General features: G+C 42.9%; 1 long non-coding RNA gene across 1 annotated transcript; it reads left to right on the top strand.

Moving 5' to 3' along the window:
- The first annotated feature begins 1,905 nt into the window (after positions 1-1,905).
- Positions 1,906-24,030, top strand: LOC144326288 (uncharacterized). Its single transcript, XR_013391472.1, has 2 exons — positions 1,906-2,709; positions 19,653-24,030. It is a non-coding gene; the product is annotated as an uncharacterized LOC144326288 (long non-coding RNA).
- The last annotated feature ends 3,760 nt before the right edge of the window (positions 24,031-27,790 follow it).

Here is a 27,790-nt window from a genome sequence, read left to right as displayed (position 1 = left end):
TATATCCATTGATAACCTACATGAAGCAATAGAAAGTATAATTTAGAATCTAATCCTCCCCCCCCCCCTATCCATTGCAATTTTCAAATTCGGTTAAGGGTGACTGTTTTTCTACACACCCCTCTCCAGTTGCACATCCAGACTCAGGCATGCTCATGAGTGAGCTGTGTGATAAGCCGGTGGAGATAGCCGGTATGTGTGGGGGGGTACTTTGTACATGCTCAGAAGCACCCTCTACACATATTCCAAGGCATGTGGATGAAAGCAGGCAGTGCCAAGAAGGTGTGTCTGTGTGTTTGTGTGGGCACTAGGGGTGTAACTTGTTGACTTTTCTTTTCTTCCCCAAAAACAATTCCCTGTATCATAAAGGGATGCACTTTTGCTTAGAAACACTGGAAAAGGGACTAATTATTCTCAGTTATGGAAAAAGGTCATCCCAAAATGAAAAGTTGGAAACATTGTATATGTAACGTTACTACTCATAACTATTAGCACTTTTTAAAACTTCATGGAACTGTTTATAATTTTTACAGCTGCCTGGAACTTCCTCAAACTGTGGAGAATGTTCAAGAAGAATCCAAATATTGGTCTATAGGGAAAGATTTGTGGGCAAACAACTAAACTTCTTAATTTTTAATATTTCTTTCTGTGGCAATATACAATTGTGGTTGGAGAAACCCAGCTGGATGGGTGGGGTATAAATATAATCATAATCATTACAATGTCACACAAGATCCTCAATTTATTCTCAGCAATAAGAAATGATGACACATGTGTATTAGAAAATTTGCAAGCTCTATTTTTCCTGTATACATGCTATCCCTCCTGCAGGCCAATTCCACCGGGCCTAGGGGGCGGGGCCCACACTCACCACCACCACAGCTCTAAGAGTCTCCAGCAAGGCCTCAGGACACTGGTGCTGCTGCTGCTACTGCTGCAGCAAATGTCGAAAATGGTTTTATATATTTTAAAATGTTTTAAAAGTGTTTTTACTTTGTTGCACTGTGAAGGGTGGTTTTTATTTAAATATTTTTATTTTATTTTATTTTTGTTTGGGGTGGGATAAATGTTGAGTGGGGTGGGGATTAGTTTTATTTTAGTATAATTGTTTTTGGCTTTGTTTTGCTTTTACTATTTTGTTAGGCTACTGTATAGTTTGTATTTTGCTTTTGAAGGGGAAAGGGTCAGGGCTGCCTGGGAGGGGGCCTCAGCCAACAGAATGGCTGGGGCAGGTTCTGCAGGGGCAGAAGCACCAGAACACCCGATCTCAGTGATCACTGGCAGGAGGAGGAGCTACACTAAGACCAGACCATGTCATTACAGAGGAGGCAGGTTTAGTTGTTGTCTGAGGACTATCCCTGCCTCCAGGTCTGGTCCTGACCGGAAGGATACTAGAATCAGCAGGGGAAACCCACATGACCTGAAAGTGTTGCTGTGCAATGCCAGGTCAATGATGAATAAGACCACTGCCATCCATGACCTGATTGTGGATGAAGGATTTGACCTGGCATGTGTGACAGAGACTTGGTTGGATGAAGCACATGGGCCTGTCCTTGCCGCTGCTTGTCCACCAGGTTTCTCTTACGCACAGCAACCCAGGTCATGTGGGCGGGGAGGGGGGGGCTGCAGTGATTTTTAGGAAGTCATTAGTTTGCACCAGGCGTCCTATTGGGAAGACCCAGTTTTCCGAGTGCATGTTCTGGAAATTGGGCAATAGGGGCAGTACAGGATTCCTTTTGGTGTGCCGAACTCCCCGCTGTGCCAAGGATTCCCTGCCCGAGCTGCTTCAAGTCGTGGCGGATGTTCTCCTGGAGACACCTAGCTTGGTTGTCCTAGGGGATTTTAACATCCATGCCGACACGACCTTACAAGAGGCCGCTCGGGACTTCGTGGAAAGCATGTTACGATATGGAAGCAACGCAGCTGCAAACTGGTAGCTTGAAAACATCACATGATGGGAATGTTGGGACTGTCTGTGGGAAACAGTGGGACAGTCAGTTCACAGGGCGATGCACCGGAATTTGCTCAGAGTGTAATTTGAGACCTTCCTCTTGCGTTTGTACAGGAAGTACAGGAAGTCTTTGTCACTTGATTGCTGGAGTTTGAAGAGTACAGACACGTTTTCTGTAATGCTGCAAAGACAGAAATAAAAGCATGTAAATACGTTTCTGTCTATCTCCTTTCCCTGCCGGGGGAGCAGGAGGGAGTGGGTGTGCTCTTCCCACGCTGGGAAGAATCGCCTATCGAGACCTAGCCTGGATCTTGCTGGGGAATGCAGCCAGGGAGGTCAACCGGAGACCAAGCCGGGTGCCTGGGAGAGTTGCCAGTTTCTCCCGATATAGGCTTGATTTCCAACATCTGGTAGCATGAGCTGATGGTTTTGCTACATGTGGTAGCAAAAGAGGACGATGGATTGTATTCATCCTCTGCAAGGAGATAAAAGAAGATGTGGTAGCGAGCGGATGGAAGCTACAAGGACGGCTGAGCACCGGTGGAGACGTTGTTGCTGATAAGCTACGTGCAACGGAACCCCTAAAGGTATGCTGATTTGATGGCTAAAAGAGTGAACGCAGATTGATTCTTCTCTGGTTCACAGAAGCTGCTTTTGGATAAAAACAGCACCGAGAGAGAGCCACATACTTCACATTCCTGGGGACTGATAAGGTCTGCTACTGCCGCCTGCCGAGTCCAGTTGCTAAGCAACAAGACGTGAGTACTTTTCACCTACTTCTGAGCTAGTTAGCTTTGAAAAGTAAAGTGGAAAATTACAAGCCAACGCGAGAGCGAGGCTGGGACTGTGAGAGGCTGGAAAAATACTGGTGGAAATTCCAGCGTTTGTTTCTTATCTCACTGCTCTTGGAGGGACTTTCCAAAGCAGCCTGGGCTTTAGCTGCCAGGTGCAAAGCAGTAAACAACCAATAGACTTTTGGGATTTTACCAGCTCGAGAGTGAGAGCTGAGGCTTGGATTCAAAATGGATGCCAAGAAGGGGGGAGGCTTACCTTACCCACCTCCACTGACTAATGACAATTATTCCTCATGGTCTGTAAAGATGAAGGCCATGTCAGGATTCTCAGCCGTCAGTCAGAGGGAACTGGCCTCACACCAGGCATTCGGCTCGAGATCCTTGATGACCTTCCCGTCTGCTTTCCCGGCAGGATACAGGCAAGGTCACAAATCGTCGATCCCACTCAACGTGAGAGGGACACACACACACCCCTCCCTCCTCCCTGCTTCCCTCAGGGAGGAGAAAAGAGACAGACAGAAATCTATTTACATCCTTTTATTTCTGTCACTCTAGCAGTACAGAGAAATATATCTGTACCCTCCAGTCTCAAGCAGAAGACCACACAGACTCCACCCATGTACTTCCAGTACAGGTCAGATGACACTCTGAGCTAACATCCGGTGCTCAGAACACTGAATAGACTGCCCCCTTTTTCCAAGAGTACAGTCCCAGACATCAACATTGTGTTTTGCATTCCAGACACCTGCAGCTTGCTTTTGCATTGCTGCTTTTTCCTGACAACCTCCCCCAAAAGCATCAATGCGTGTTGCGGCATGATCCAGAGAAGCAAACAAACAGTTGTTATACATATAACACTCCCCTGTTGTTTCAGTTCCACCCTTGGAACTCCCCGCCACTGCTTTCCCCAGTGTACCTCTCTGGTTGTCTGGCTTCCAAGGAATGAGTGCTTCTGCATTACCTTGGATAGCAACTCTCTGTTGTGTCTTTGTCTCTGACTTAGACACTGCTTCAACCTGTCCTCGGTTGTTTACAACAGCAACACATGCAACAGCTAAGTTAGCAAACTCTTTTGAGTACCTCTTTGGTGGTACACCCTTTGTAACTCTTTCAGACCTACGTATGAGGTGCTGATCCTCTCTGCTCACTGGTTCAGCCTCTGGACTCTCAGGAGAACCAGTACCAATGGTAAACAGTGGTTCATCCTTCATCTGTGAAGGTCTATCCATTATGTGAGATTTTCTCTCAATGACTGTGTCAACTGAGCTCTTTGAGCTATCACTGTCATCATCAGTACCACTGTAATCAGTAAAATCATCATCATCTTCATCTTCCAAATCGTTCCCTGTGGGAAATGTGTGAACAATCACTCTCTCCTGTTCAGGAGCACTCTCTAGAAATTTTGTGAGAATCACCTGACCAGATTCAGACAAAATTACTCTGTAGAGACCCTTTTCATAACCCACAAAAATGCCTCTGGCATTCTTTACTCCACCTGGAGCTTCTGTCCTCACATGAGACCCAAAAACCTTGAAATGGGCAACAGAAGGTTTTCTGTGGAACAGCTTCTCAAAAGGAGAACTTCCCAACTCTTTTGAAACCTTTCTCAACCACGTGTAACAATATGACATTAGCGACTCCGCCCAATATTCATGTGGCAAATGTGAACTAAGCAATTGCGCATTCATCCCTTTTTGCAGTTCTTTGTTCACCCTTACACAGACACCCCTGTTCCATGCTTCCGCTGAAACAGCAACCTTGTGTCTTATACCTTTCTTCTGCAGGAACTTCTGAAAATCCTGTAAAAGAAAAACTGGCTTGTCATCTGTGAAAAAACAATCAATGTTAGCATCATGCATGTTCTTAACCTTGTCACAAAACTCTTTAAACCTTTCTAAGGCTTCTCGTGGTTTCTCTAAAAGATAAATCCAGACATAATTAGAGAAATGATCCACAAGCACAAGATAAAATCTTGCATTGCCTCTAGATGGTGCTAGAGGACCAATCACATCAGCATACACCCGCTGAAATGCCCTGTCGACCCTTGTAGACTCCTTCTTGGCGTCCGCCTTGGTCTTGGTCACACCTGCGAGAGAGATCATGTTAGAATCAGAAGAATTACAATTCATGTAATCACTTTGATCAAAAGTCAACAAATACAGTCCATCTTTCTCTTTGGCAGAAAGATACAGCTCTCCATCTTTGTAGATCTTGCAGCTTTTAGCATCATAGGACAACCTCAGTCCTTTCTTTGCAATCTGCGAAACACTCAGCAGATTAAACTTCAACTCAGGAACCAAGTAAACATTGTTTATAGTCAAGTTCAAACTCTCAAGATACACAGTTCCAATCCCGGTCGCTTCCAGCTCCTGACCGTTGGCCTGTTGCACAGTGAAGCTCTGCTTCTTAAACGTCGAAAACAGTTCTCTGTGTGGGCACATATGGATCGTGGCGCCCGTGTCCAGAATAAATGAGTTCCCCACTTCTGGTGTGGCTTTTAGCGACATCAAAGCCTTTGCAGGTTTCACCTGAGACTTGGTGCGACATTTGCCTGATGCTTCAGGCTTTCCAGAGCTGCCCTTAGCTCCTTTGTGCTGGCGCGGCTTTTTGCAGTTCCGCTGGATGTGCCCAGTCTGCCCACAATTGTAACAGCGGACAACGTTCAAAGCTACAGCATGCTTTCCAGTAGCAACATCAGTGAGGGAATTAGAACTCCGTTCCTCCCTCCCCCTGTCAGCAACACCCATTGTTGCTAGCACAGGAACAGCAGCAGTTCCTTCACTCCCCCATCTGGGGTCAAAGCTCTCCTCAGCTTTCGATGAGCTCTCAGGAACTTGGCCAGCATCATCTTGGCTCACCCCTTCTGGGGTAGTCATCCATCCAGACCATGATGAATAACTGTCTCTAGTCAGGGGAGATGGGCAAGGCATGTCTCCCCCCTTCTTGGCATCCATCTAGAATCCAAGTCTCAGCTCTCACACTTGAGCCTGTAAAAAGCCAAAAGTCTTTGCTGGGTTGTTTACTGCCTACTCTGGCAGGCAAACTGCAAGCTGTTTACCAGTTCTTGCACAGCAGCAAAGATATCCAAAACAACTTTCTCTTCCCAGGCTTCCCAGGCTCTTCCTAGTCGTTGCTTAGCAACTGTTCATTCCAAGCCTTGAACAGGAAACCACAAGAATCCCTGGAATGCAAACATTCGCTCTTGGAGCTGTGTTTTTTTCAAACGCTGCTCCCGTGAACCAGGGAATAAATCAATCTGCGTTCACTCTTTTAGCCCGAAAATCAGCATACCTTTTGGGGCTTAGTTGCTTGGAAAACACCTCTTCTCGGTTTCCAGCCGTCTGTTCCAGCTTCTGGCTGCAGACGTTATCTTCTTTCCTTTGGTGCAGAGGATGGCAAACGATCCCATCAACCTCTCAGTCTGCATTTCCATGGATCAGAAAACCACCGGCAATGCTACCATTTGACAGGATTCTCAGCCGTCAGTCAGAGGGAACTGGCCTCACACCAGGCATTCGGCTCGAGATCCTTGATGACCTTCCCGTCTGCTTTCCCGGCAGGATACAGGCAAGGTCACAAATCGTCGATCCCACTCAACGTGAGAGGGACACACACACACCCCTCCCTCCTCCCTGCTTCCCTCAGGGAGGAGAAAAGAGACAGACAGAAATCTATTTACATCCTTTTATTTCTGTCACTCTAGCAGTACAGAGAAATATATCTGTACCCTCCAGTCTCAAGCAGAAGACCACACAGACTCCACCCATGTACTTCCAGTACAGGTCAGATGACACTCTGAGCTAACATCCGGTGCTCAGAACACTGAATAGACTGCCCCCTTTTTCCAAGAGTACAGTCCCAGACATCAACATTGTGTTTTGCATTCCAGACACCTGCAGCTTGCTTTTGCATTGCTGCTTTTTCCTGACAGGCCATGCTTCAGAGTCAGAGGATTTTTACAGTGATTGAAAATCCCATTCCAGCTGCACGCACGCCAGCTTGGAATTCACAGAATGTTAAAGCCCGGTTGGCTATAATTCTGTGTGTCTCTGATGATCAACTCGTACATATTGAGAATTTGGAATATGCGCATGAGATTTGGGAAACGCTGCAGAGAATACATCAAAGAGATGCTGGTGCTACAGCGTTGCTGCACTTTGAAAAGCTGACAAACATGAGACTGGCACCTGATGGGGATGTGCAAGTGCATCTGACAGAGATGAAATTCTTACGCCAACAGATGGCGCAACGCAACTTCCCTCTACAGGAGGAGATATTCTGCTTCATGATAATTAACAGCCTTAATCGGACTTATAAAACAGTTGTAAGTCAACTGGGTTCTCTACCTGCCAGAGATCTCACAGTGGAGAGAATTTGTTCCGTGGTTCTCAATGAGAGAGATTGCCTAGCTGCAATAGATGTCACTGACAGGGGGAGAGAAGCTCGGAGTTCAAGCACCCCCGCTGCTATTGCTAGTGAAGAACAGGCTGTTGCTTTGAACGTTGTCCGTTGTTACAATTGTGGACAGACTGGGCATCTTCAGCGGAACTGCAAGAAGCCACGTCAACAGAAAGGAGCTAGAGGGAGCTCTGAAAAGCCTGAGGCGTCAGGCAAAAGTCGTACCAAGTCCCAGGTGAAACCAGCTAAGGCATTGCTGTTGACAAAAGCTGCATTTTCAGCGGAAAACGCTTTTCTTTTTTTTTTTATAAAATATTTATTGAAAGTTTTAGACATTATAATCACCCAGCACATATAGACCCATCACCAAGATACAGTAAACAAAGAAAAACATAAAAAAGAAAAAGTTAACACATAATACAAAAAATATAACCATATTTTCTTCACTTTTTGCACTTCCTCACATCTCTCGTTCCTGCGTTCCTAGTTTATAAAATTTTAAACAGCAAATTATCACCTTGTTTCAGTTCTTATTTTATATTCTTCCAATATTCTGTCTCCAATTTTGAATACTTTTATCAAAAACTTAAATACTTAATTTAGACGTAACATTACTCCAAAATTTATCTTCTTCTCTAATCTCACCTATTCTCATGTTCCTTTCAGCACGTTTGCTGGTGCCATGTTATTTTCAATCTTGCATCCTTCCTAGCACTCATACAATTTACAGTGTTTTTGTAAATAGTCCTTAAATTTCTTCCAATCCTCTTCCACTGCTTCTTCTCCCAGGTCTCGGATTCTGCCAGTCATTTCTGCTAGTTCCATGTAGTCTATCAGTTGCATCTGCCATTCTTCCAGCGTGGGCAAATCTTGGGTTTTCCAGTGTTTAGCGATAAGTATCCTTGCTGCAGTTGTTGCATACATAAAAAATGTTCGGTCCTTCTTTAACACCCTCTGGCCAACAATGCCCAAAAGGAGGGCCTCTGGTTTCTTAGGAAAGGTATATTTAAATACCTTTTTCAGCTCGTTATATATCATTTCCCAGAAAGCCTTAACCCTAGGGCAGGTCCACCAGAGGTGAAAGAACGTTCCTTCAGTTTCTTTACATTTCCAACATTTATTGTCAGGCAAGTGATATATTTTTGCAAGCTTGACTGGGGTCATGTACCACCTATATATCATTTTCATAATATTTTCTTTTAGGGCATTACATGCCGTGAACTTCACACCGGTGGTCCATAACCTTTCCCAGTCAGCAAACATGATATTGTACCCAATGTCCTGTGCCCATTTTATCATAGCTGATTTAACCATTTCATCCTGTGTGTTCCATTTTAACAGCAAGTTATACATTTTGGAAAGTACCTTGGTCTTAGGTTCTAACAGTTCTGTTTCTAACTTCGATTTTTCCACCTGGAATCCTATCTTTTTATCCAAATTAAATACCTCTTTAATCTGAGCGTAATGTAGCCAATCTCGCACTTTGTCTTTTAATTTCTCCAAACTCTGCAACCTCCAAGTATCTCCATCCTTTTCTAATATTTCCCAATATTTCGGCCATTTGGCCTCCATATTGAGTCTTTTCTGGGCCTTGGCTTCCATTGGTGACAGCCACCTTGGGGTCTTGTTTTCTAATAAGTCTTTATATTTTGTCCAGACATTAAACAATGCTTTCCTGACAATATGGTTCTTGAAAGTCTTATGACTTTTAACCCTGTCGTACCACAAATATGCATGCCATCCAAAAACATTATTAAATCCTTCCAGATCTAAGACATCAGTGTTTTCAAGAAGTAGCCAGTCCTTCAACCAGCAGAAAGCTGCTGATTCATAGTACAGCCTTAAGTCTGGCAGGGCAAACCCCCCTCTTTCTTTAGCATCAGTTAATATTTTAAACTTAATTCTGGGCTTTTTGCCCTGCCAGACAAATTTAGAGATATCTCTCTGCCACCTCCTGAAACACTCCACTTTATCCACAATCTGTAAAGTCTGAAATAAAAACAGCATTTTTGGCAATACATTCATCTTTATAGCAGCAATTCGGCCCAACAAGGAAAGTTTCAATCTAGACCAACCTTCTAAATCCCTTTTAATTTCTGACCAGCACTTTTCATAGTTATCCTTAAATAGACTCAAGTTCTTGGCTGTTATGTTTACCCCTAGGTATCTCACTTTTTTAACCACATTTAAATCTGTCTCTTTCTGAAACCTTTCTGATTCTGAAGATGTCAAATTTTTTTCCAATACCTTGGTCTTTTGCTTGTTTAATTTAAATCCCGCCACCCGACCAAACTCATGAATCAATTGTAATGCCCTTTTCGTACTAGATTCTGGCTCCTGTAATGTCAAAACCAGGTCATCTGCAAAAGCTTTAAGTTTGTACTGTTTGGCTCCGACCTGAATTCCTTCGACCAGTCGGTCCCCTCTAATCATATTCAAGAGCACCTCCAGGACCGAAATGAACAACAAAGGGGAAATAGGGCAACCTTGTCGTGTTCCTTTTTCAATTTTAAACTCTTCCGTCACCACATTGTTAACTATCAATTTAGCCTTTTGTTCTGAGTAAATTGCATCTATACCATTTTCAAACCCCCGTCCCACTCCCATCCCTTCCAAATTTTTCTTCATAAACCTCCATGAAATGTTGTCAAAGGCCTTCTCCGCATCTATAAATATTAACACTGCTTTTGTATTAATATTTGTTTGCAGAAGTTCCAAAATATCAATAATATTCCTTGTGTTAGCATACAAATGTCTACCTGGGAGAAAGCCTGCCTGATCCTTATGAATCACTTCATTCAAGACTTTTTTAAATCTACTTGCTAGAATATCTGCAAAAATTTTGTAATCCACATTTAGGAGGGAAATGGGACGGTAGTTCTTTTTTAAAAAAAAAATATTTATTCAAGATTTTAAACATTTATCACCAAACACATATAAACCCATCCCCAAAGTACAATAGACAAAAAGAAACACACAAAAAAGAAAAACATACAACATCAAAATCAAATCCTTAATATCCATACTTTCTTCACCTTTTTAGACTTCCTCACGTCTCTCGTTCCTGCATTCCAAATTTATAAAGTTCTATACAGCAAATTATCACCTTGTTTCATTTCTTATCTTGTATTTTTCCAATATTATGTCTCTAGTTTTAACTACATTAACCAAAAGCTTGAATATTTAATTTAGGCATAATATTAACTCAAAAATTTAACTTTTTCTCAAATTTCACCTATTCTCAAATTCCTTTCAACTAGCTTACTGATGCCACATTTATTTATTATTCTTGCATCTTTTCTTAACACTCATGCAATTTACAATGTTTTTGTAGGTAATCCTTGAATTTCTTCCAATCCTCTTCCACTGCTTCTTCTCCCAGGTCGCGGATTCTGCCAGACATTTCTGCTAATTCCATATAGTCTATCAGTTGCATCTGCCATTCTTCCAGCGTGGGCAAATCTTGGGTTTTCCAATGTTTAGCTATAAGTATCCTTGCTGCTGTTGTTGCATACATAAAAAATGTTAAATCCTTCTTTAACACCCTCTGGCCAACAATGCCCAGAAGCAAGGCCTCTGGTTTCTTAGGAAAGGTATACTTAAATACCTTTTTCAACTCGTTATATATCATTTCCCAGAAAGCCTTAACCCTAGGGCAAGTCCACCAGAGGTGAAAGAACGTTCCTTCAGTTTCTTTACATTTCCAACATTTGTTATCAGGCAGGTGATATATTTTTGCAAGCTTGACTGGGGTCATGTACCACCTGTATATCATTTTCATAATATTTTCTTTTAAGGCATTACATGCCGTAAACTTCACACCGGTGGTCCATAACTTTTCCCAATCAGCAAACATAATATTATACCCAATGTCCTGTGCCCATTTTATCATAGCTGACTTGACCGTTTCATCTTGTGTATTCCATTTTAGCAGCAAGTTATACATTTTTGAAAGAACCTTAGTTTTAGATTCTAACAGTTCTGTTTCTAGCTTCGATTTTTCCACCTGGAATCCTATCTTTTTGTCCAAATTAAAAACCTCTTTGATCTGAGCATAATGTAACCAATCCCGCACTTTATCTTTTAGTTTCTCCAGACTCTGCAACTTCCAAGACTCTCCATCTTTTTCTAATATTTCCCAATATTTCGGCCATTTGGCCTCCATATTGAGTCTTTTCTGGGCCTTAGCTTCCATTGGTGACAGCCACCTTGGGGTCTTGTTTTCTAATAGATCTTTATATCTTATCCAAACATTAAACAATGCTTTCCTGACAATATGGTTCTTGAAAGCCTTATGACTTTTAACCTTGTCATACCACAAATATGCATGCCATCCAAATACATTGTTAAAACCTTCCAGATCTAAAACATCAGTATTTTCCAGAAGTAGCCAGTCTTTCAGCCAGCAGAACGCTGCTGCTTCATAATACAACCTTAAGTCTGGCAGGGCAAACCCCCCTCTTTCTTTAGCATCAGTTAATATTTTAAACTTAATTCTGGGCTTTTTGCCCTGCCAGATAAATTTAGAAATGTCTCTCTGCCACCTCCTGAAACACTCCATTTTATCCATAATCTGTAAAGTCTGAAACAAAAACAGCATCTTTGGCAATACATTCATCTTTATAGCAGCAATTCGGCCCAACAAGGAAAGTTTCAATCTAGACCAACTTTCTAAATCTCTCTTAATTTCTGACCAACATTTTTCATAGTTATCCTTAAATAAGCTCAGATTCTTGGCTGTTATATTTACCCCTAGGTATCTCACTTTCTTAACCACATTTAAGTCTGTCTCTTTCTGAAACCTTTCTGATTCTGAAGATGTCAAGTTTTTTCCCCAATACCTTGGTTTTCTGCTTATTTAATTTGAATCCTGCCACCCGACCAAACTCATGAATCAATTGTAATACCCTTTTCGTACTAGATTCTGGCTCCTGTAATGTCAAAACTAAGTCATCTGCAAAAGCTTTAAGTTTATACTGTTTGGCTCCGACCTGAATTCCTTCAACCAACCGGTCCTCTCGAATCATGTTCAAAAGCACTTCCAGGACCGAGATAAACAACAAAGGGGAGATAGGGCAACCTTGTCGTGTTCCTTTTTCAATTTTGAACTCTTCTGTCACCACATTGTTGACTATCAATTTAGCCTTTTGTTCTGAATAAATTGCCTCTATACCATTTTCAAACCCCCGTCCCACTCCCATCCCTTCCAAATTTTTCTTCATAAACCTCCATGAGATGTTATCAAAGGCCTTCTCCGCATCTATAAATATTAACACTGCTTTTGTATTAATGTTTGTTTGCAAAAGTTCCAAAATGTCAATAATATTCCTTGTATTGGTAAACAAGTGTCTACCTGGGAGAAAGCCAGCCTGGTCCTTATGGATCACTTCATTTAACACTTTTTTAAATCTACTTGCTAAAATATCTGCAAAGATTTTGTAATCCACATTTAGGAGGGAGATGGGACGGTAGTTCTTAAGCTGTGTCTTTTCAGTTTCTGATTTAGGTATCAATGTGATGAAGGCTTCTTTCCATGTATCCGGTGCTCTCTTCCCCTCCATAATTTCATTGCAAACCTCCAATAAAGGATGTATCAAATAGTCTTTCAATATCTTCTAATATTTGGAGGTAAGCCCATCTGGCCCTGGAGATTTGCCCAGTTGCATATTCTGAATGGCTCCTTCAATCTCTTGTTGTGTTATTTTGTGGTTCAGGATTATCCTATTTTTTTGAGACAATTTTGGTAGTCCATTACTCCTCAAAAATTGGTTTATTTCAGTCTCGTTCGGCGGCCCTTGGGTATATAGTTGTTTAAAGTATCTCTGGAAGCACTTTCTAATCTCCGCCGGGTTCTGGATATTTCTCCCTTCGATCTCTAGACTAGTGACCGTGTTTAATTTTTGTCTCTTTTTCAACTGCCATGCTAGCAGTTTTCCACATTTATTTGCCGATTCAAATGATCTTTGTTTCATTAACCTAATTTTCCACTCCACTTCTTGATTTATCAATTTAGAATATTGTCCTTGGTAGAGTTTAATTTCTCTCAAAATCTCCTGTGATTTCGGTCTCAATCTTAACTTCTTCTCACACTCTTTAATTTTCTCCAAAATCCTATCTTTTTTCTCATTCTGTGCTCTTTTCTTTATAGTATTTTGTTGTATCAAGAACCCCCTCATAACTGCTTTACTTGCATCCCAGATTACTCTTTTTTCCACTGTAGTATTCAAGTTTATTTCAAAATAGTCCTTCAGAACCTTTTGGGCCTTTTTGGTGATCTCCTGATCTCTAAACAGGTTGTCATTCATCTTCCATCTAAAGGAACCGGTTGGCATTAGTCTCATATCCATCTTTACTGCGTTATGGTCGGAGCAGGTCTTTGGGCAGATTTCCACCTTTCTTATCTTAGGTGCCAGCCCTCTAGTTGTCCATATTTGGTCGATTCTTGTCCATGTCAATTGGGCTTCAGAAAAAAAAGTTCCCTCTCTTTCTAGGGGGTTCTTTGTCCTCCAGATGTCAATCAAGTCCATATTGTCAGTTAATTCAAAAAAAGTTTTAGGCAGTCTGCCGTCTTTTGTCACATTTTGACTGTGAGACTTATCCATGTTTGTTGATACCACCCCATTCATATCTCCCATCATAATGATGTTGTTATAGTCCATATAGTCCAGCATTGTCTCATGCATCTTCTTGTAAAATTCTGATTTCCCCTCATTTGGTGCATAAATTCCTAATATCAAAAACTTTTCGCCTTGAGCTTGGATCTCAATTGCCAAAATTCTTCCTTGCTCATCTTTGAATAAAAATTTTGGTGCTAGGCTCTCCTTTGCATAGATCACAACTCCTCTCTTCTTGACTCGGTCCAATGAAATAAATTCTTGACCTAGTCTCTTGTTTATTAACACTTTCCTGTGAAGCCTAGTCACATGTGTTTCTTGCAAGCAAATAATGTCCAATTGTTCTTTCCTCAAAATATGAAATATTTTTTTTCTTTTTTCCGGAGAGTTACAGCCATTAATATTCCACCTAAGAAGTTGCAGAGACATCCTGGACGAATATGTTATTCCTTTGGTGGTGGTGGTGATTTCTCTTTCTCCTGATCCTCAGGTCTCGCAGGTGTAGGTACAGGCGATGGCCCAGGCCCTGGGAGTCTGTCAATCCCCTTCTGGAGGTCCTCTCCGTAGGCACTCAGAAACTTTTCTTTGTCCTCAGCTGTTTTAATTCTCACTTTCTTCCCTCTAAATGTAAAAGATAATCCCTGTGGAAATTCCCACCTGAAAGCAATTGAATTACTCCTCAATAGTCGTGCTAACTCTGTATAGGTAGATCTGAGGTCCAAAAGCTGTTTTGGGATATCTTTGAATATCTCTGCTCTTTTGTCCTGAATTTCAAGTGACTTTTCGTAATGTAGACCTAATATTTTGTCTCTTTCCTCCTTAGATCTCAAAATAATCAAGCAATCTCTGGGCCTGTCTTTCCTTGTTGTTTTCCCAAGTCTGAAAGCAGTCAGGATTTTAAAGTCTTTTTCTTCTTCCAATTTCCAAAACTTAGAAAATTCTTTTGTCAGAAACTCAATTAAGTTACCTTGCTCAAGTTCTGGGATTGACCTCAGTCTCAAATTGTTTTCCCGACTCCGTAGTTCTATCATAGACAGATAGGCCTGCTGCTCACCAATCTGTTTATGCAGTGGTTTTACCTCCTGCTGTAATACTTCAACTTTTTTATTGGCTTCCTCAGCCAATTTGCGATTTTCTGTGGTAGCTTCAAATAATTTCCCAATTGATTGTGCATTCAGAGCAACTTGTTCAGTTAGTTTGTTGACACTGGCTGTATTTTGGTCAATCTTAGCCGATTGTTCATCCGCTTTTTTATCCAGGGCTTCCAATTTTTCAAAAATTTTCTCTAATACCGAGTTGGACCCTCCTGCAGCCATGCCTTCCAACAAAGTTTGCTCAATTTCTTCTTCTCCTGTCCCCAAAACAGCAGGAACAGATGGTCTGTCTTCTGTCCCCAAGACAGCAGGAACAGATGATCTGTGCAACTGTGAAGTTAAAGTCAAAGTTGTTTGTTTAGCTTTTGCTTTAGCTGCTCTTGTCCTCCCAGAGCCGCTCATTCCAAATCCGTCTGGTAGCCAAGGTCAAATTATGTGTGATCCCATGGGAATCCACAGGCCCAAAGAGTAAACAACAAGATAAGAAGGTAGAGAGCAGGAAGACAAAGTCACGTACAATTGTAAGTCCAAAATCCTCTAGAGGGAGCTCAACAGTATTGAGGGAAGAGAAATCCAAATTTTCAAACTTTCCCAAACAATGTCCAAAACAATGTCCAAAAAGCCTTCAGTTTCCAAAGAACCTTCAGATCTCTTAAAATCAGCAGAGTTGGTCTTAAATATAAAACAGTTTCTCTAAAAAGTGCAAGAAACAATGTTCCAATGTAGCAGTTCCAATAACACTCAGATGTAGCAAACCCAAATTTCAAAGTATCAGAGTCTGCAAAATGACAGTTCTATTTATCAGGCAGCCCCACTGCCTGGTATTCACTGTGAGATTATAGTTCCACAGGGAGAGGTTGAGGCACAGTCCATAACAAAGAAACAGAGTAGAAACAATTTAAATCCTTAATCGCTAAGAGCTGTTCTCTTTGATGCAAGAGTTGGTTACTTTAAAATGCCTCTTCAAAGGCTCCAGACTTCAAAGTCATTTTGCTTTAGCTCCTTAGCAGAAGCGGAAGACGGACTTCCTGGTTGCGTCTCCCGCTTTCAACCAAATTTTAACTTAATTTAGTCCCCAAATCCTTCCGTCTTTTTACTCACGGGTTGTTGCTTTTAAAGTCGAATGTTCCCAGGAAAAAAGGTCAGCGCTCATCGGCAGCGGCTGTGCGGCTTCACTCCACGGGAATAGCGATCGACCCACAGCACCGCACCAGCCCGTCCACGTTCCCGGAGCCCCTTACGGGGTCCCTTCCTCGCTTCTGGGGGCGCTTCGGGTGCCCGCCGGGTCCCACGACCACAGGCTATCACTGCCTGTGGGTTTCCGATGTGGGTCTCCGATTTGCTGTAGCGGACGACCCGTTTCCGCGGAGCTTCCCCTTCACAACATGAAGAGGACCGCCATTACCGTTTCGCGCCGCCTCCGGAAGTCAGAAATGGGACGGTAGTTCTTGAGCTGTGTCTTTTCAGTTTCTGATTTGGGTATCAATGTGATGAAAGCTTCTTTCCACGATTCCGGTGCTCTCTTCCCCTCCATAATTTCATTGCAGACCTCCAATAACGGATGTATCAAATAGTCTTTCAAAGACTTGTAATATTTGGAGGTAAGCCCATCTGGCCCTGGAGATTTGCCCAGCTGCATATTCTGGATGGCATCTTCAATCTCTTGTTGTGTTATTTTATAGTTCAGGATTGTCCTGTTTTTTTGAGACAATTTTGGTAGTCCGTTCCTTCTCAAAAATTGATTTATCTCAGTCTCATTTTGCGGCCCTTGAGTATATAGTTGTTTGAAGTATCTCTGGAAGCACTTTCTAATCTCCACAGGGTTCTGGATATTTCTCCCTTCAATCTCTAAATTAGTAACCGTATTTAATTTTTGTCTCTTTTTCAACTGCCATGCTAGCAGTTTTCCACATTTATTTGCCGATTCAAATGATCTTTGTTTCATTAACTTAATTTTCCACTCCACTTCCTGGTTTATCAATTTGGAGTATTGTGCTTGATAAAGTTTAATTTCTCTCATAATCTCCTGTGACTTCGGTCTCGATCTTAACTTCTTCTCACAGTCTTTAATTTTCTCCAAAATCTTATCTTTTTTCTCATTCTGTGCTCTTTTCTTTATGGTGTTCTGTTGTATCAAAAACCCCCTCATAACTGCCTTACTTGCGTCCCAGATTACTCTTTTTTCCACCGTAGTGTTCAAGTTTATTTCAAAATAATCCTTCAAAGCTTTTTGGGCCTTTTTGGTAATCTCCTGATCTCTAAACAAATTGTCATTCATCTTCCATCTAAAGGAGCCGGTTGGATTTAGTCTCATATCCATCTTTACTGCATTATGGTCGGAGCAGGTCTTTGGGCAGATTTCCACTTTTCTTATCTTAGGTGCCAGACCTCTAGTTGTCCATATTTGGTCGATTCTTGTCCATGTCAGTTGGGCTTCAGAAAAGAATGTTCCTTCTCTTCCTAGGGGGTTCTTTGTCCTCCAGATGTCAATCAAGTCCATATTGTCAGTTAATTCAAAAAAAGTTTTAGGCAGTCTGCCGTCTTTTGTCACATTTTGGCTGTGTGACTTATCCATGTTTGTTGATACCACCCCGTTCATATCTCCCATCATAATGATGTTGTTATAGTCCAGATAGTCCAGCATTGTCTCATGCATCTTCTTGTAAAATTCCGATTTCCCCTCATTTGGTGCATAAATTCCTAATATCAAAAACTTTTCGCCTTGAGTTTGAATCTCAATTGCCAAGATTCTTCCTTGCTCATCTTTGAATAAAAATTTTGGTCCTAGGCTCTCCTTTACATAGATCACCACTCCTCTTTTCTTAACTCGGTCCGATGAGATAAATTCTTGGCCTAATCTCTTATTGATTAACACTTTTCTGTGGAGCCTAGTCACATGTGTTTCTTGCAAACAAATAATGTCCAATTGTTCTTTCTTCAATATATGAAATATTCTTTTCCTTTTTTCCGGAGAATTACAGCCGTTAATATTCCAGCTAAGAAGTTGCAGAGACATCCTGGACAAATCTGTTATTCCTTTGGTGGTGGCTTCTCTTTCTCCTGATCTTCAGGTCCCAAAGGTGTAGGTGCAGGCAATGGCCAAGGCCCTGGGGGTCTTTCAATCCCTTTCTGAAGGTCTTCTCCGTAGGCACTCAAAAATTTTTCTTTGTCCTCGGCTGTTTTAATTTTCACCTTCTTCCCTCTGAATGTAAAAGATAATCCTTGGGGAAATTCCCACCTAAAAACAATTGAGTTGCTCCTCAGCAATCCTACTAAATCTGTATAGGTGGATCTAAGGTCCAAAAGTTGTTTCGGGATATCTTTGAATATTTCTGCTCTTCTATCCTGAATTTGGAGTGACTTTTCGTAGTGTAGGCCTAGTATTTTGTCTCTTTCCTCCTTAGATCTCAAAGTAATCAAGCAGTCTCTGGGCCTGTCTTTCCTTGCTATTTTTCCAAGTCTGAATGCAGTCACAATTTTAAAATCCTTTTCTTCTTCCAGTGTCCAGAACTTGGAAAATTCTTTTGTCAGGTACTCAATTAAGTTCCCTTGTTCAAGTTCTACAATTGACCTCAATCTCAAGTTATTTTCCCGGCTCCGTAGTTCTATCATAGACAGATAGGCCTGCTGCTCACCAATCTGCTTGTGCAATGGTTTTACCTCTTGCTTTAATACTTCAACTTTTTGATTGGCTTCCTCAGCCAATTTGCGATTTTCTGTAGTGGCTTCAAATAATTTCCCAATTGATTGTGCATTCAGAGCAACTTGTTCAGTTAGTTTGTTAACACTGGCTGTATTTTGGTCAATCTTAGCCGATTGTTCATCCGCTTTCTTGTCCAAAACTTCCAATTTTTCAAAGATTTTGTCTAATACTGAATTGGATCCTCCTGCAGCCATACCTTCCAACAAAGTTTGCTCAATTCCTTCTTCTTCTGCCCCCAAAACAGCAGGAACAGATGATCTGCACGGCTGTGAAGTTAAAGTCAAAGTTGTTTGTTTAGCTTTCGCTTTAGCCGCTCTTGTTCTCCCAGTGCCGCTCATTCCAGATCTGTCTACTAGCCAAGGTCAAATTATGTATGATCCCATGGGAATCCACAAGCCCAGAGAATAAACAACAAGATAGGAGGGTAGAGAGGGGGGGGGAGGCAAAGTCACGTACAGTTGTAAATCCAAAGTCCTCTAGGGGGAGTTCAAATGTGTCTTGAGGGAAGGAGCAAAATTGTTAAGTAAATAATTTTTAACTCCAGTTAATCCAAAGTTTAAAAAACTTCAAAAACAATGTCCAAAAAGCCTCCAATTTCCAAAGAACCTTCAGCTCTCCTATGGTTAGCAGAGTTGGTCTTAATAGTAAAACAATGTCTCTAAAAGGTGCCAGAAACAATATCCCAATGTAACAGTTCCAATAACACTCAGTTGTAACAGATCCCAGTAACAAAGTATCAAAAAACTGCAATCTGACAGTTCTATTAATCAGGCAGACCGATTCCCTGGGTTTCTCAATAAAGTTGTAATTCCAAAGGAAGAGGTAAAACACAGTCCATAACAAAAAATAGCAGAAGAAAAATCAAATCCTTAATCTCGATAAGAACAGTTCCATTAGATGCAAGGATTGGTTGCTTTTAACGCCTCTTCAAAGGCTCCAAACATCAAAGTCCTTTGCTTTAGCTCTTAAGCAGAAGCGGAAGACGGACTTCCTGTTTACGTCTCCCGCTTTTAACCGAATTTTTAAGTTAATTTAGTCCCCAATTCCTTCTGTCTTTTTTACTCACGGGTTGTTGCTTTTAAAATCGAATGTTTCCAGGAAAAAAGGTCAGCGCTCACCGACAGCAGCTATGCGGCTTCACTCCAAAGGAATAGCGATCGACTCACAGCACCGCGCCAGCCCGTCCACGTTCCGGAACCCCTTACGGGGTCCCTTCTTCGTTTCGGGGGGCGCTTCTGGTGCCCGCCGAGTCCCACGACCACAAGCTTTCGCTGCCTGTGGGTTTCCGATAAGGGTCTCCGCTTTGCCGTAGCGGACGACCCGTTTCCTTGGAGCTTCCTCTTCACAGCGCGAAGAGGACCGCCATTGCCGTTTCGCGCCGCCTCCGGAAGTGCTTTTGTTTTGGACACTGGAGCGACGCAACACATGACATCGCACCGAGAACTGTTTTCTACGTTTGAGAAGCAAAGCTTCACTGTGAAACAGGCCAACGGTCAGGAAATCCAAGCGACCGGATTTGGAACTGTTTACCTTGAAAGTCTGAACTTGACTATTAACAATGTGTATTTGGTTCCTGATTTAAAGTTCAATCTGCTGAGTGTTTCGCAGATCACTAAGAAAGGACTGGTGTTGTCCTATGATAAGGAAAGCTGCAAAATCTTCAAAGATGGAGAGCTGTATCTTTCTGCCAGAGAGAAAGATGAACTGTATTTGTTGACTTTCGATCAGAATGATTGCAATAATTGTACTGCATCTGAGTCTAACATGATTTCTCTTGCAGGTGTGTCGAAAGACGTCCAGAAGGCAATGAAAGTTACCAGTGCTTTTCAGCGAGTGTATGCTGATGTGATTGGTCCTCTAGCACCATCTAGAGGCAATGCAAAATACTATCTTATATGTGTTGATAATTTCTCTCATTATGTGTGGATATACATTTTGCAGAGTCCAAAGGAAGCCTTAACAAGGTTTAAAGAGTTTTGTGATAAGGTTAAAAGTGTTCACGATGCTAACATTGATTGTCTTTTCACAGATGAAAAGCCAGTTTTTCTTTTACAGGATTTTCAGGATTTCCTGGAGAAACAAAGCATAAAGCACAAGGTTGCTGTTTCTGCAGATGCATGGAACAAAAGTGTTTGTGTGCAAGTGAACAAAGAATTGCAAAATGGCATGAAGGCACAATTGCTGAGTTCACATTGGGACTTCCGGGGTGGCGCCATCGGCAATGGCGGACTCCCTCTGAACTGGAGGGACAAGCTCTGCGTGAAATGGGTCCTTTCCACTACGGCGAAGCGGGGACCCTTTAAAAAATCACAGGCGGATGAAGCCTGTGACCATGGGACTCGGTGGGCACCCTTAGCGCCCCCCCCAACCCGCAAAGGAACCCACTAACGGGCTCCGAAGCGAAGAGGCGGAAGTGGCGCGGTGCTGAGAGTCAACTGCTCTTTCCGTGGAGCGAAGCCGCATAGCCATTGCCGGAGAGCGCTGCCTTCTTTTTGGGACAATTTGGACTTTAAAAATAATCACCGTGAGTACCTAAACTTTGAAAAGTTGGACTATAAATAAGGAATTGGGAAAAGAAAGGAATCCGACTTAAAAATTTACTATAATTTGGTACTGAAACGGGAAGGTCTAAACAGGAAGTCAGCCTTCCGTTTCCTTGTAGACTGAACAAAGCAAAGACAAAGTAAACTAAAGCTTTGAAAATTACTATTAAATGAGTGGATTTCATCATCTAAAATAGTTGAACCCCCCCCCCCCTTCGGCAGCAGGAGGAGAAGGGGGAGCTTTCTTTGGACTGTTTTAACCTGCAGAAGTAAGTTTAAAGCAAAGTAATTTTCCACCATCGCGGCCCTGGGAGCGGGGTGTCAGGACTGATGTTTGAAGCTCATTGACCAGAAACAGAAGTCGTTTGACAGATAGCTAAAAGAAGAGAAACATTGTGATTCCACTGTTTTCTTTTGCATTTTAAAATAACAACGATTGACAAAGTATCTAAAAGAAAAAAAGGGGAGAAAAAGAAAAGAAAAAAACTCTGGGGTTGGATCTGTAACAGAAGTTTTCCCCCTAGAGGGAGACTGTGAAACTGTAACTAATTCTAGGGAATTTCCAGCCGCTACAGTATAACCCGTGGGAACTGACTGGTGACCTTAAAGGACAATGCATTCAGAAATGTTGTTGTGCGCTTTTTACAAAACAAATGCTCTATTGGAAGAATTACATGAAGGAATGAATTTGATGACTGACTTGGTTGGAAATCTTAAGCAGACAGCAGGAAATTTTGGACAGGCAGTAGGAAAAGGTATGGAGCCTACCCAGGAACAAAACCAGGAGTGTGCCTTTACAGAACAGATGAAAGAAGAGGATTCTGCTGAACTTGGGGAGTCAGAAATGGAGCCAGAGATGGAGGTTGCGGCCCTGCAGGAACATGAGTCTTTGGATTTGGCAACTGATCTTCGAAAAAATCAGACTCGGAAAGATAAAGTTTGGACTGGACTGGAAATGGGGGGTTGGATTGACCCCCCTGAGCAAGGCTATATGGACTTTCCGAGTCTGACAATGGGCCGTGAGAGGCTTGGAGATATGGGGGCTCTAAAGTTTGGAGGGATTCTGAAATATGCTTTTAAGTACTACATGGAGCTCAGTCTGGACTGTGGAAAAGGGACTGATTGGTTGAAAAGGGGCAAAAACATTATTAAATTGGAGGTCACACGAGTGAAAAGAAAAGATGAAGAAAAATCGTGGAAGGGACATGGAAGAGATTTAAGAGCCTCGGATACAAGATTACCAGGTTAATGTGCTAGTTTGACAGGATAAATGGACTGACAAACCCGGGACCAGGAGGAAGGGACGCTGGATGAAGATTTTTTCTTTTTTACTTTGTTACTAGGACTGTTTTACATAACTGATGAATGTTAGAAGGATGTTTGAAACGAAATTGCTTGGCTTTAGTATAAAAGCTTTAAAGGACTAGGAAAGAACATAATGGTTATGAGAAGTTATTAAAAATAAGATTAGGTTTTGAATTAAAAGGCTTTTTATAAGATAATGAGGAAAATAGAGTAAGGTAATGTAATGAAAGATTAGAATAAATAAAGTGGGGAAGGATTTGCTGAATCAAGAAATTGAGTTGGAATACAGGAAAGGGAGGGGTGAGGAAGTCCGGGAAATAAGCAAATGAAAGTTAAGTAAAGGAAGATGGAATTGTTTTTAACTATTTTTGATTTGTATTTTTCTTTTTTCTTTTTTGCATTTTGTAATATTCTGAAAATCTTAATAAATATCTATGAGGGGGGGAAATTGCTGAGTTCACATTTGCCGCATGAGTTTTGGGCTGAATCTTTATCGTGTTATTGTTACACTTGGTTGAGAAAGGTTTCAAAAGGTATGGATTGTTCTCCTTTTGAAAAGCTGTTCCATAGAAAACCTTCAGTTGCACATTTTAAGGTTTTTGGATCTCACGTAAAGACAGAAGCTCCAGGTGGAGTAAAGAATGCGTGAGGCATTTTTGTGGGTTATGAGAAGGGTCTCTACAGAGTAATTTTGTCTGAATCTGGTCAGGTGATTCTCACAAAATTTCTAGAAAGTGCTCCTGGACAGGAGAGAGTAATTTTTCACACATTTCCCACTGATGACAATTCAGATGATGATTCTGAATTTGCTGATTATAGTGGTACTGAGAGTGACACAGATAGCTCAGAGAGCTCTGTTGACACAGTCATTGAGAGGAAATCTCACACAATGGCTAGACCTTCACAGGTTAAGGATGAACCACTGTTTACTATTGGAACTGGTTCTCCAAAGAGTCCAAAGGATGAGCCAGTCAGCAGAGAGGATCAGCACCTCATACGCAGGTCTGAGAGAATTACCAAGGGCATACCACCCAAGAGGTATTCTAAAGAGTTTGCTAACTCAGCTGTTGCATGTGTTACTATTGTTGACAACTCAAGACAGGTTAAAGGTGTGTCCAAGTCAGAGACAGACACAACAGGGAGTTGCTAAGCATAACACTACATTCCCTAGCCAAGGTAGTGCAGAAGCACTCATTCCTTGGAAGTCAGACAACCAGAGAGGTACACTGGTGAAACCAGTGGCGGGTAGTTCCAAGGGTGGAACTGAAACAACAGGGGATTGTTTGTATGTATAACAACTGTTTGTTTTCTTCTCTGGATCAAGCTTTGTTCGCAGCTCACATTGATTCATATGGGGGAGTATGTTACGATATGGAAGCAACGCAGCTGCAAACTGGTAGCTTGAAAACATCACATGATGGGAATGTTGGGACTGTCTGTGGGAAACAGTGGGACAGTCAGTTCACAGGGCGATGCACCGGAATTTGCTCAGAGTGTAATTTGAGACCTTCCTCTTGCGTTTGTACAGGAAGTACAGGAAGTCTTTGTCACTTGATTGCTGGAGTTTGAAGAGTACAGACACGTTTTCTGTAATGCTGCAAAGACAGAAATAAAAGCATGTAAATACGTTTCTGTCTATCTCCTTTCCCTGCCGGGGGAGCAGGAGGGAGTGGGTGTGCTCTTCCCACGCTGGGAAGAATCGCCTATCGAGACCTAGCCTGGATCTTGCTGGGGAATGCAGCCAGGGAGGTCAACCGGAGACCAAGCCGGGTGCCTGGGAGAGTTGCCAGTTTCTCCCGATATAGGCTTGATTTCCAACATCCATGGGGCTGTCCCTGAATAAGTTTGGCCCAACTCATAGCCGTGAACATGCCTTAGACCTGGTGTTCACCTCTATGGATGTTGGTGATCTGACATTAAGTAGAAGCGAAACAAAAGAAGTGCCATGGTAAGATCACTTCCTGGTGCAACTGGACTTCTCCACGACCCTTCCCCTCTGCAGGGAGGTGGGACCGATTTGGATGGTCCGCCCCCACAACTTAATGGATCCAAATGGTTTCCAGAGAGTCGTAGGGGATGTTTTATCCCATGTTGATGGCCTTTCAGCTGATTCCCTGGTGACCCGTTGGAATATGGAGTTAACCAGGGCTATTGACTGTCTGGCTCCGAAGCGTCCTCTCCGATTGTATGGAGCCCGGATTGTATGGTTTTCCCCGGAGCTGAGGGCAATGAAACAATCGCTGAGACAGCTAGAGTGCCGGTGGCGAAAAACTCACTCTGAATCAGACCGGACACGGATTAGAGCTCAAGGTCGAGCCTACCAAGTGGCAATGGCAACAGCGAAGAGGACCTTCTTTGCCGCTTCTATTGCATCTGCAGAAAACAGCAGCAGAAGAACTTACGGTCTTCAAAAAAAACAACATCTTGAAAGTCCCAGGCCACAGAGAGGTTAGGCTGGCCTCAACTAGAGCCAGGGCTTTTTCGGCTGTGGCTCCGATCTGGTGGAACGCTCTGTCACAAGAGACTAGGGCCCTGCGGGACTTGACATCTTTCCGCAGGGCCTGCAAGACAGAGCTGTTCCACCAGGTCTTTGGCCAGGGCACAGCCTGACTCCCCTCTTTGGCAATCTTCACAGAACTCTAGCCCAATGGTTGCCAGTGGCTTGAATTAATTAATTTTATAATGTAATGATTTTAGAATGTTGTATTATTTTATTGTTGTTAGCCTCCCTAAGCCCAGCTTCGGCTGGGGAGGGCGGGATATAAATATTATTTATTATTATTATTATTTCAGGTGGTTCACAATCTATCGGAACCACCTTCGTCATCGGGGCCGGGTAGGGACCCCAAGATCTCCTGCAATGCTTTTGCAAAGTTTTTTGCAGATAAAGTCGCTCAGATTCGGAAGGAGGTAGACTCCACCATGGGAGCAGGGCCAGGGCGGGAGAGTGCTAGAGTCCTGTCTAGTCATGTTATATGGGATCAATTTCAATCTGTTACCTCAGAGGATGTGGACAGGCTGCTTGGACGAGTGAAACCTGTCTTCTTGATCCTTGTCCATCCTGGCTGATAAAAGCAAGCCTGGAAGGGCTGGGCGATGGGCTCCGTGGGGTGGTGAATGCTTCCCTCTGGGAGGGAGCCTTCCCAGATCCGCTGAAAGAGGCGGTCATTAAACTGCTTCTTAAAAAAACATCTTTAGACCCGGCCATTATGGCCAACTATCGCCCAGTCTCAAATCTTCCATTCTTGGGCAAGGTGATTGAGCGGGTGGTTGCTGAACAACTCCAGGCACGCCTGGAAGAAGTGGACCATGTTGATCCCTTCCAGTTGATGGCCTCATCATGGGACTGAAACTGCCTTCGCCACACTGGTCGATGATCTCCAGCGGCCTAGGGACAAAGGTGAGAGCTGTTTCCTAGTTCTGCTGGATCTCTCAGCGGCCTTTGACACAATCAACTATAACATCCTTCTGGACCGTCTAGAGGGGCTGGGAGCTGCGGGCACTGTTATACAGTGGTTCTGCTCCTTTCTCCTGGGCTGTGTTCAGAAAGTGGGGGGGGGATGAGTGTTCAGACCCCTGGGCTCTCACTTGTGGGGTGCCTCAGGGTTCCGTCCTCTCCCCCATGCTTTTTAATATCTATATGAAGCTGCTGGGAGAGATCATCAGGGGGTTTGGGCTGGGTGTTCATCAGTATGCAGCATACACCCAGCTCTACCTCTCTTTTAAATCAGAACCAGTGAAAGCTGTGAAGGTCCTGTGTGAGTGCCTGGAGGCTGTTGGAGGATGGATGGCGGCTAACAGACTGAGGTTGAATCCTGACAAGACAGAAGTACTGTTTTTGGGGGACAGGGGGTGGGTGGGGGTGGGGGACTCCCTGGTCCTGAATGGGGTAACTGTGCCCCTGAAGGACCAGGTGTGCAGCCTGGGAGTCATTTTGGACTCACAGCTGTCCATGGAGGTGCAGGTTAATTCTGTGTCCAGGGCAGCTGTCTACCAGCTCCATCTGGTATGCAGGCTGAGACCCTACCTGCCTGCGAACTGTCTTGCCAGAGTGGTGCATGCTCTAGTTATCTCTTGCTTGGACTACTGCAATGCGTTCTACGTGGGGCTACCTTTGAAGGTGACCCGGAAACTGCAATTACTCCAGAATGCGGCAGCTAGACTGGTGACTGGGAGTGGCCACTGGGACCACATAACACCGGTCCTGAGAGATCTGCATTGGCTCCCAGTACATTTCTGAGCACAATTCAAAGTGTTGGTGCTGACCTTTAAAGCCCTAACTGGCCTCGGTCCAGTATATCTGAAGGAGCATCTCCACCCCCATCGTTCTATCCAGACACTGAGGTCCGACGCCAAGGGCCTTCTGGCAGTTCCCTCATTGCGTGAAGTGAGGTTACAGGGAACCAGACAGAGGGCCTTCTCGGTAGTGGCGCCCGCCCTGTGGAATGCCCTCCCTTCACATGTGAAGGAAAGAAGCAGCTATCCTATCTTTAAAAGACATCTGAAGGCAGCCCTGTTTAGGGAAGTTTTTAATATTTAATGCTGTATTGTTTTTAACACTCAATTGGAAGCCGCCCAGAGTGGATGGGAAACTCAGCCAGATGGGCGGGATATAAATAAATTATTATTATTATTATTATTATTATTATTATTATTATTATTACGATTACATAATACATTATTCAGTTACATATACAAAAATTGATGTATTGATTTCGGGGGTGTCGTTTCAAAAGGTTTGGAAATGACAGTTCTTTCCTTTGTTCTTTGGCAAAAGTTCATCTAATTAAGCTACAGGAACATGAGGTTGCAAAAAAATTATAACATTAGCGGATACTTCCCTTTCCAAAGATCCCGGGGAAAGGAATAAAAATTGTTAGGATTTTTATCTAACCAAGCTGCTCCAGCGAGTGATACTATTGTACTATGTTTTGTGTATATCATGTGAGTGTATTTCCAACAGCTCAGCAATTTAAGGCTGAGGAAAGGAGAAGATCTCCAAAAGCATCTGACACAGATGAAATTCCTGCATAACCAGTTGAAGCAGAGGAATTTTCCACTGCCAGAGCCTGTGTTCTCTTTCATGTTGATCAACAGTCTGGATCAGAGATTTATGACTGTTGCGTCACAGCTTGGCACGTTGCCTGCAGCAGATCTCACGGTGCCGAGGATCTGTGCAGCACTTCTGAATGAAGCCGATCACCAGGCCGCGCTTGCTGTGTGTCAGGGGGAGAGTAGAGCTTCGATAGCATCCCCCACAGTTGCTCAAGGAGAGCAGGCAGTTGCTCTTAAAGTCATTTGGTGTCACAATTGTGGAATTGTTGGCCATCTACAAAAGAATTGTAGAAAGAGCCGGAATCCCAAAGGAGCCACGGGGAGCTCAGAGAT

Source organism: Podarcis muralis, chromosome W, assembly GCF_964188315.1.
Source record: "Podarcis muralis chromosome W, rPodMur119.hap1.1, whole genome shotgun sequence".
Classification (NCBI taxonomy): Eukaryota; Metazoa; Chordata; class Lepidosauria; order Squamata; family Lacertidae; genus Podarcis; species Podarcis muralis.
This window is presented reverse-complemented; position numbering and strand designations above follow the sequence as displayed.